The sequence below is a fragment of the Myotis lucifugus genome, unplaced genomic scaffold, assembly GCF_000147115.1.
Source record: "Myotis lucifugus unplaced genomic scaffold, Myoluc2.0 scaffold_185, whole genome shotgun sequence".
Classification (NCBI taxonomy): domain Eukaryota; kingdom Metazoa; phylum Chordata; class Mammalia; order Chiroptera; family Vespertilionidae; genus Myotis; species Myotis lucifugus.
This window is the reverse complement of record NW_005871233.1, coordinates 1,468,303-1,477,340: the sequence shown is the minus strand read 5'-3', so window position 1 is coordinate 1,477,340 and position 9,038 is coordinate 1,468,303.

Sequence of the window (9,038 nt, the reverse complement as noted above, 5' to 3'; positions counted from 1 at the left end):
TCTCAGCATAAGCATTTATTTAAAAATAATAAAACCTGCCTAAATGAAAGAGAATTATAGGCCAATATCCTCATGAACAAAGATGCCAAAATACTCAACAAAATTCTAGCAAATTGGATCCAGCAATACATCAGAAAGATCATACACCATGACCAAGTAGGATTCATCCCAGGGATGCAAGGATGGTACAATATCTGCAAATCAATAAACGTGATTCATCACATAAACAAATTGAGAGATAAAAAACCACAGTCATATCAATTGATGCAGAAAAAACTTGACAAAATTCAACACCCTTTCTTGATAAAAACTCTCAGCAAGGTAGGAATAGAAGGATCATACCTCAACATAATGAAAGCCATATATGACAAACCCACAGCCAACATCATAATCAATGGGCAAAAACTAAAACCATTTCCCCTGAGAACAGGAACAAGACAGGGATGCCCGCTCTCACCACTCCTGTTCAACATAGTACTGGAAGTATTAGCCATTGCAATTAGACAAGAAGAAATAAAAGGCATCCAAATTGAAAAAGAAGAAGTAAAACTGTCCTTATTTGCAGATGACATGATACTGTACATGGAAAACCCTAAAGACTCCATCAAAAAATTATTAGACTTAATAAATGAATTTGGCAATGTAGCAGGATACAAAATTAATGCCAAGAAATCTAAGGCATTTCTTTACACCAATAGTGAACTTACAGAAAGGGAGACTAAAAAAGCAATCCCATTTACCATCGCACCAAAAATATTAAGATACCTAGGAATAAACTTAACTAAGGAGGTAAAAGACTTATATGCGAAAAACTACAGGACACTGAAAAAAGAGGTAGAGGAAGACATAAATAGATGGAAGAACATACCATGTTCATGGATTGGTAGAATCAACATCATCAAAATGTCCATACTACCCAAAGCAATCTATAGATTCAATGCAATCCCCATTAAATTACCAACGGCATATTTCACAGATCTAGAACGAACGTTCCAAAAATTCATCTGGAATAAAAAAAGACCTCGAATAGCTGCAGCAATCCTGAGAAAGAAGAACAAAGTAAGTGGGATCTGAATACCAGATATCAAGCTGTATTACAAAGCCACTGTTCTTAAAACAGCTTAGTACTGGCACAAGAACAGACATATAGATCAATGGAATAAAATAGAGAACCCAGAAATCGACCCAAACCACTATGCCCAATTAATATTCGACAAAGGAGGCAAGAGCATACAATGGAGTCAAGACAGTTTCTTCAATAAATGGTGCTGGGAAAATTGGACAGATACATGCAAAAAGATGAAACTAGACCACCAACTCACACCATACACAAAAATAAACTCAAAATGGATAAAAGACTTAAACGTAAGATGGGAAACCATAAAAATACTAGAGGAATCCACAGGCAGCGAAATCGCAAACATATGCCGAAGGAATTTCTTCTCTGATACTGCTCCTAGGGCAATGGAAACTAAAGAGAAAATAAACAAATGGGACTACATCAAAATAAAAAGCTTTTGCACAGCAAAGGAAACCATCAACAAAACAAGAAGGCCCATTGCATGGGAGAACATATTTGCCAATGATATCACCGATAAGGGTTTAATCTCCAACATTTACAGGGAACTCATGCAACTTAACAATAGGAAGATAAACAATCCAATCAAAAAATGGGCAATGGACCTAGATAGACACTTTTCGAAAGAGGACATACAGAAGGCCTAAATACATATGAAAACATGCTCAAAGTCACTAATTATAGGAGAGATGCAAATCAAACGACAATGCGGTATCATCTCACACCTGCCAGAATGGCTATCATCAACAAATCAACAAACAACAAGTGTTGGAGAGGATGTGGAGAAAAAGGAACCCTTCTGCACTGCTGGTGGGAATGCACAATGGTGCAGTCACTGTGGAGAACAGTATGGAGTTTTCTCAAAAAACTAAAAATGGAACTCCCATTTGACCCAGTGATCCCACTTCTAGGAATATATCCCAAGAAGCCAGAAACACCAGTCAGAAAGGATATATGCACCCCTATGTTCATAGCAGCTCAATTCACCATAGCTAAGATTTGGAAACAGCCTAAGTGCCCATCAGTAGATGAATGGATTAGAAAACTGTGGTACATCTACACAATGGAATACTATACTGCAGTGAAAAAGAAGGAACTCTTAACATTTGCAACAGTATCGATGGACCTGGAGACCACCATGTAAGCGAAATAAGCCAGTCAAAGAAAGAGAAATATCATATGATCTCACTCATTTGTGAAATATAATGAACAACACAAACTGATGAACAAAAATAGAGCCAGAGGGGGGAAATATTCTAGAGTATAATAGAAGCAATCCTGTTACTTGCAGATTTTTAATATTTCCTACAACTTTATGATACCATACTACGTTAGTATGGTTTTGGTAATATTATTATACTTAAAATCCTTTTATTCTTGAAATATTAATATTTATTGCATGTAATATTATTATGTACTAGTGGCCTGGTGCATGAAATTCATGCATGGGGCGGTTCCCTCAGCCCAGCCTGCACCCTCTCCAATCGGGGACCCCTTGGGTGATGTCCAACTACCGGTTTAGTTGGACATCCCTCTCGCAATCTCGGACTGCTGGCTCCTGCCTGCCTTCCTGATTGCCCCTAATTGCCTCTGCCTGCCTGCCTGATCGCCCCTAACTGCTCTTCCCTGCCTGATCGCCTCTAACTGCCCTCCCCTGCCAGTCTGATCTCTCCCCCAACTGCCCTCCCCTAAAGCCCTGATCTTGTCCCCAACTGACCTCCCCTGACGGCCTGATCTCACCCCTAACTGCTCTCCCCTGCCGGCCTGATCTTGCCCCCAATGGCCCTCCCCTGCCAGCCTGATCTCACCCCCAACTGCTTTCCCCTGCTGGCCTGATTGCCCTTAACCCCCTGCTAGCCTGATCACCCCTAATTGCCTCTGCCTTGGCCCCCATCACCATGGCTTTGTCCAGAAGGAAGTCGGACATCCAGAAGATGGCTGGTTGACCCGGTCTAATTAGCATATTACCCTTTTATTAGTATAGATAGATTATATAGGATAGGATTGCTTAATGGCGGTGGTGCGGGGGGAGCCTTTTCAACAGGAGGAGATGCTCTTGGCAGACAAAAATACATAATCCCTATATCGGGACTGATAGCCAGCCATATGCACTATACTGCCAAACGCATCATTAAAAAATTGAACCACTTTCTTACACCTTACGCCAAACAGCTGTTGCCCTTAAAACCCCTCCTCAAACAAAACCAAGAGCTGGTTCTTTGAAAGGATAAACAAGACTGATGAACCTCTAGCCAGGCTCACTAAGAAACAAAGAGAAAGCACCCAAATAAACAAAATCAGAAATGAAAGAGGAGAAATAACAACAGACCCCACAGAAATACAAAAGATTGTTAAAAAATACTATGAACAACACTACTCCAACAAATTAGACAACCTGGAGGAAATGGACATATTCCTAGAAAAATACAACCTTCCAAAACTTAATCAGGAAGAATCTAAAAATCTCAATAGGCCAATAACTATGGAAGAAATCGAAGCAGTCATCAAAAAGTTTCCAGCAAACAAAAGCCCGGGGCCAGACGGCTTTACAGGGGAGTTTTACCAAACATTCAAGGAAGAACTAAAACTTATCCTCCTCAGACTATTCCAAAAAATTCAAGAGAAAAGAACACTTCTAAGCTCATTCTATGAAGCCAGCATCACCCTAATACCAAAACCAGATAAAGACAACACAATGAAAGAGAATTACAGGCCAATATCCCTCATTAACATAGATGCCAAAATCCTCAACAAAATCCTAGCAAATCGGATCCAGCAGTACATCAGAAAAATCATACACCATGACCAAGTAGGTTTTATCCCAGGGATGCAAGGATGGTACAATATCTGCAAATCAATAAACATAAATACATCACATAAACAAATTGAGAGATAAAAACCATATAGTCATATCAATTGATGCAGAAAAAGCATTTGACAAAATCCAACACCCTTTCTTTATAAAAACTCTCAGCAAGGTAGGAATAGAAGGATCATACCTCAACATAATAAAAGCCATATATGACAAACCCACAGCCAACATCATACTCAATGGGCAAAAACTAAAACCATTTTCCTTAAGAACAGGAACAAGACAGGGATGCCCACTCTTACCACTCCTGTTCAACATAGTACTGGAAGTACTAGCCGTTGCAATCAGACAAGAAGAAGAAATAAAAGGCATCCAAATTGGAAAAGAAGAAGTAAAACTGTCCTTATTTGCAGATGACATGATACTGTACATAGAGAACCCTAAAGACTCCATCAAAAAAATTATTAGACTTAATAAATGAATTCAGCAATGTAGCAGGATACAAAATTAATGCTAAGAAATCTATGGCATTTCTTTACACCAATAGTGAACTTAACAGAAAGTGAGACTAAAAAAGCAATCCCATTTACCATCACACCAAAAAAATTAAGATACCTAGGAATAAACTTAACTAAGGAGGTAAAAGACTTATATGCGAAAAACTACAGGACACTGAAAAAAGAGGTAGAGGAAGACATAAATAGATGGAAGAACATACCATGTTCATGGATTGGTAGAATCAACATCATCAAAATGTCCATACTACCCAAAGCAATCTATAGATTCAATGCAATCCCCATTAAATTACCAACGGCATATTTCACAGATCTAGAACGAACATTCCAAAAATTCATCTGGAATAAAAAAAGACCTCGAATAGCTGCAGCAATCCTGAGAAAGAAGAACAAAGTAAGTGGGATCTGAATACCAGATATCAAGCTGTATTACAAAGCCACTGTTCTTAAAACAGCTTAGTACTGGCACAAGAACAGACATATAGATCAATGGAATAAAATAGAGAACCCAGAAATCGACCCAAACCACTATGCCCAATTAATATTCGACAAAGGAGGCAAGAGCATACAATGGAGTCAAGACAGTTTCTTCAATAAATGGTGCTGGGAAAATTGGACAGATACATGCAAAAAGATGAAACTAGACCACCAACTCACACCATACACAAAAATAAACTCAAAATGGATAAAAGACTTAAACGTAAGATGGGAAACCATAAAAATACTAGAGGAATCCACAGGCAGCGAAATCGCAAACATATGTAGAAGGAATTTCTTCTCTGATACTGCTCCTAGGGCAATGGAAACTAAAGAGAAAATAAACAAATGGGACTACATCAAAATAAAAAGCTTTTGCACAGCAAAGGAAACCATCAACAAAACAACAAGAAGGCCCATTGCATGGGAGAACATATTTGCCAATGGTATCACCGATAAGGGTTCAATCTCCAACATTTACAGGGAACTCATGCAACTTAACAATAGGAAGATAAACAATCCAATCAAAAAATGGGCAATGGACCTAGATAGACACTTTTTGAAAGAGGACATACAGAGGGCTGAAAGACATATGAAAACATGCTCAAAGTCACTAATTATACGAGAGATGCAAATCAAAACAACAATGCGGTATCATCTCACACCTGCCAGAATGGCTATCATCAACAAATCAACAAACAACAAGTGTTGGAGAGGATGTGGAGAAAAAGGAACCCTTCTGCACTGCTGGTGGGAATGCACAATGGTGCAGTTACTGTGGAGAACAGTATGGAGTTTCCTCAAAAAACTAAAAATGTAACTCCCATTTGACCCAGTGATCCCACTTCTAGGAATATATCCCAAGAAGCCAGAAACACCAATCAGAAAGGATATATGCACCCCTATGTTCATAGCAGCACAATTTACAATAGCTAAGATTTGGAAAGAGCCTAAGTGCCCATCAGCAGATAAGTGGATTAGAAAACTGTGGTACATCTATACAATGGAATACTACGCTGCGGTAAAAAAGAAGGAACTCTTGCCATTTGCAACAGCATGGATGGAACTGGAGAGCATTATGCTAAGTGAAATAAGCCAGTCAGAGAAAGATAAATACCACAAGATCTCACTCATTTGTGGAATATAGAGAACAACATAGACTGATGAACAGGGACAGATCCAAAGACAGAGAAACAGCGATCAGACTATCAATCCCCAGAGGGAAAGTAGGGGAGGGTGGGGGTAAGGGGAAGAGATCAACTAAAGGACTTGTATGCATGCATATAAGCCAAACCAATGGACACAGACAACAGGGGGGTGAGAGCATGAGTGTTGGGGGGGGGAAGTTGGGGATTAATGGGGGGATGAGGACACATTTGTAATACCTTAACCAATGAAGAAATTAAAGAAAAAAAAACCCTCCTCAGCTCCCACCTTAGGTTCTGCTTTTGCAGTTCACCCCGATTTGGTTCTGATTGGTCAGTTTCTTTGCCAGTCAGAATCAAAAGCTCTGCCTCCTAGGCAGCCATTGGCTCCTTGCAGTACACACAGATTTGATTCTGATTGGTTGGTTTCTATGCCACTCAGCGTCAAAAGCTCCACCTCCTAGGCAGCCATTGGCTCCTCGCAGTTCACCCAGATTTGGTTCTCATTGGTCGGTTTCTACGCCAGTCAGCGTCAAAAGCTCTGCCTCCTAGGCAGCCATTGGCTCCTCGTAGTTCACCCGGATTTGGTTCTGATTGGTCAGTTTCTATGCCAGTCAGCATCTCTAGGCCTATCTCTGGGCCTGATCAGAGAGTCAGGGCTGCTGGTGAGGCCCAGAGAGAAAGAAAGGCAAGGGATGATCAATAGCTGCCACAGAGGCTGTGGATCAGACCCTGCTGCTCTGTCCAGGCCTCTCTCTGGGCCTGATCCGCAGCCCCCTCGGCAGTCAGTGCTTGGTCGCTGCACCTGCACTGGCGGCAGTCAGTGCTGGGTCTCCACGGTGATCCAGCACTGACTGCAGGACTGACCTCCAGTGTTTGGTTGTCCATTTGGTCATTTTTGACATTATAGACCCTGGCTCTTTTTATATATAAATAGATAGATTAGATCATTTGTCTTGAATAATTGGTGCTTATTGCATGTAACATTATCACATTTAAAATCGTTTTTCTTGAGATATTAATGTTTATTGCATGTAACATTATTATATTTAAGATTGTTTTTCTTGAAATTAAAAAATATATATATTTAAAAATAATATAATGAAATACCAAAATATAATAAAAGGTCAATAAAAATATTTTAAATTTATAAAAGACTTATTTTAAAAAAGAAGAAAAAAGAAAAGCCCAGAGTAAGTAGAAGGAAGGAAATAATAAAGATTGGGCAGAAATAAATGACATGGAAACTAAAAAAAATAAAAATTAATAAAACCAAGAGCTAGTTCTTTGAAAAGATAAATAAGATTGATGAACCATTAGCCAGACTCATCAAGAAACAAAACAAAGAGAGAGGACCCAAACAAATAAAATTAGAAACAAAAGTGGTGAAGTAGCAATTTACACCACAGAAATATAAAGGATTGTAAGAAAATACTACAAACAACTATATGCCAACAAGGTGGACAATATGGATGAAAAGGAAAAATTCCTAGAAAAATACACTCCCAAAGCAGAACCAGGAAGAATCAGGAAAACTGAATAGGCCAGTAACAACTGATAAAATTGAAGCAGTAATAAAAAAAAAAACTTCCAGGAAACAAACGCCCAGGTCTGGATGGCTTCACAGAGGAGTATTACCAAAGAAGGAACACTTCCAAGCTCTCTTATGAGACCAGCATTATCCTAATTCCAAAACCAGATAAAGACACTACAAAGAAAGAGAATTATAGGCCAATATTCCTGATGAACATAGATGCTAAAATCCTCAACAGAATATTAGGAAATTGGATCCAGCAATATAATAAAAAGATCATACACCATAACCAAGTGGGATTTATTTCAGGGATGCAAGGATGGTACAATATTTGCAAGTCAATAAATGTGATACAGAAACCTGCAACCCGGGGAAGACCAAGATGGCGGCATAGGTAAACACGGGAGATTACTGCCGCAAACAACCACTTCAAAAATACAACTAAAAGACGGAACGGACATCACCCAGAACCACAGGAAGGCTGGCTGAGGAGAGACTCTTCAACTAGAAGGAAAGAAAACAGCATACCGAGGCTCAGAGGAGGCGCAGTGTGGAAAATACAAAGGTACCGAGGTGCGCGTGCAAAGCGAGCTGGTGGCTGAGTGCGGGGTTGTCGTTTTCAATCAGGAGGGAGTCTCAGACTCTGAGCTCCAGATCCGGGCGAGTCTCTAGGGACTCAGACTCAAACGGGAGAGGCAGGATTGTCTGGCATCAGTTGGAACGTGAGGGCAGCTTTCTCTCCGAGGTTTGCAGCGGTTGTGGGGGTTCTGAGAAGCAGAACCTCTGGGAACGGGGCTGAGAGCAGCTATAACTGCTCCCTCAGCCCGCCCAGTTGATCCCGTGCTACCCGCCCCGCCCAAGCCCTGTGCAGAGCCATTTGCCGGATCGCCTCAGGCAAAGGCTAGATTAGCACCTCCCCAGAGGACAGAAGTTTTCCCGGCAGACACTGGTGATTCTTACAGCCAGCCGGCCTGGTGGTCAAATCCCTCTAGTATTAACTACAACAATCAAGGCTTAACTAGAACAAGACTGCGTACAAAGACCACAAGGGGGTGCACCAAGAAAGCATAAAAAATGCAGAGACAAAAAAACATGACAGAAATGGAGGATATAGAGCTAAAAAACGCAATTTTGAGGGCTTGCAATAAACTTGAGGAGAGCCTCACGAAAACTAATGAGACCCTCGATGCTATGATAAAGAAACAACTAGAAATTAAGCATACACGGACTGAAATAAAGAATATTATACCCAATAGCAGACCAGAGGAGCGCAAGAATCAAGCCAAAGATTTGAAATGCGAAGAAGCAAAAAACACCCAACCGGAAAAGCAAAATGAAAAAAGAATCCGAAAATACGAAGATAGTGTAAGGAGCCTCTGGGACAGCTTCAAGCGCACTAATATCAGAATTATAGGGGTGCCAGAAGATGAGAGAGAGCAAGATATTGAAAACCTATTTGAAGAAATAATGGCAGAAA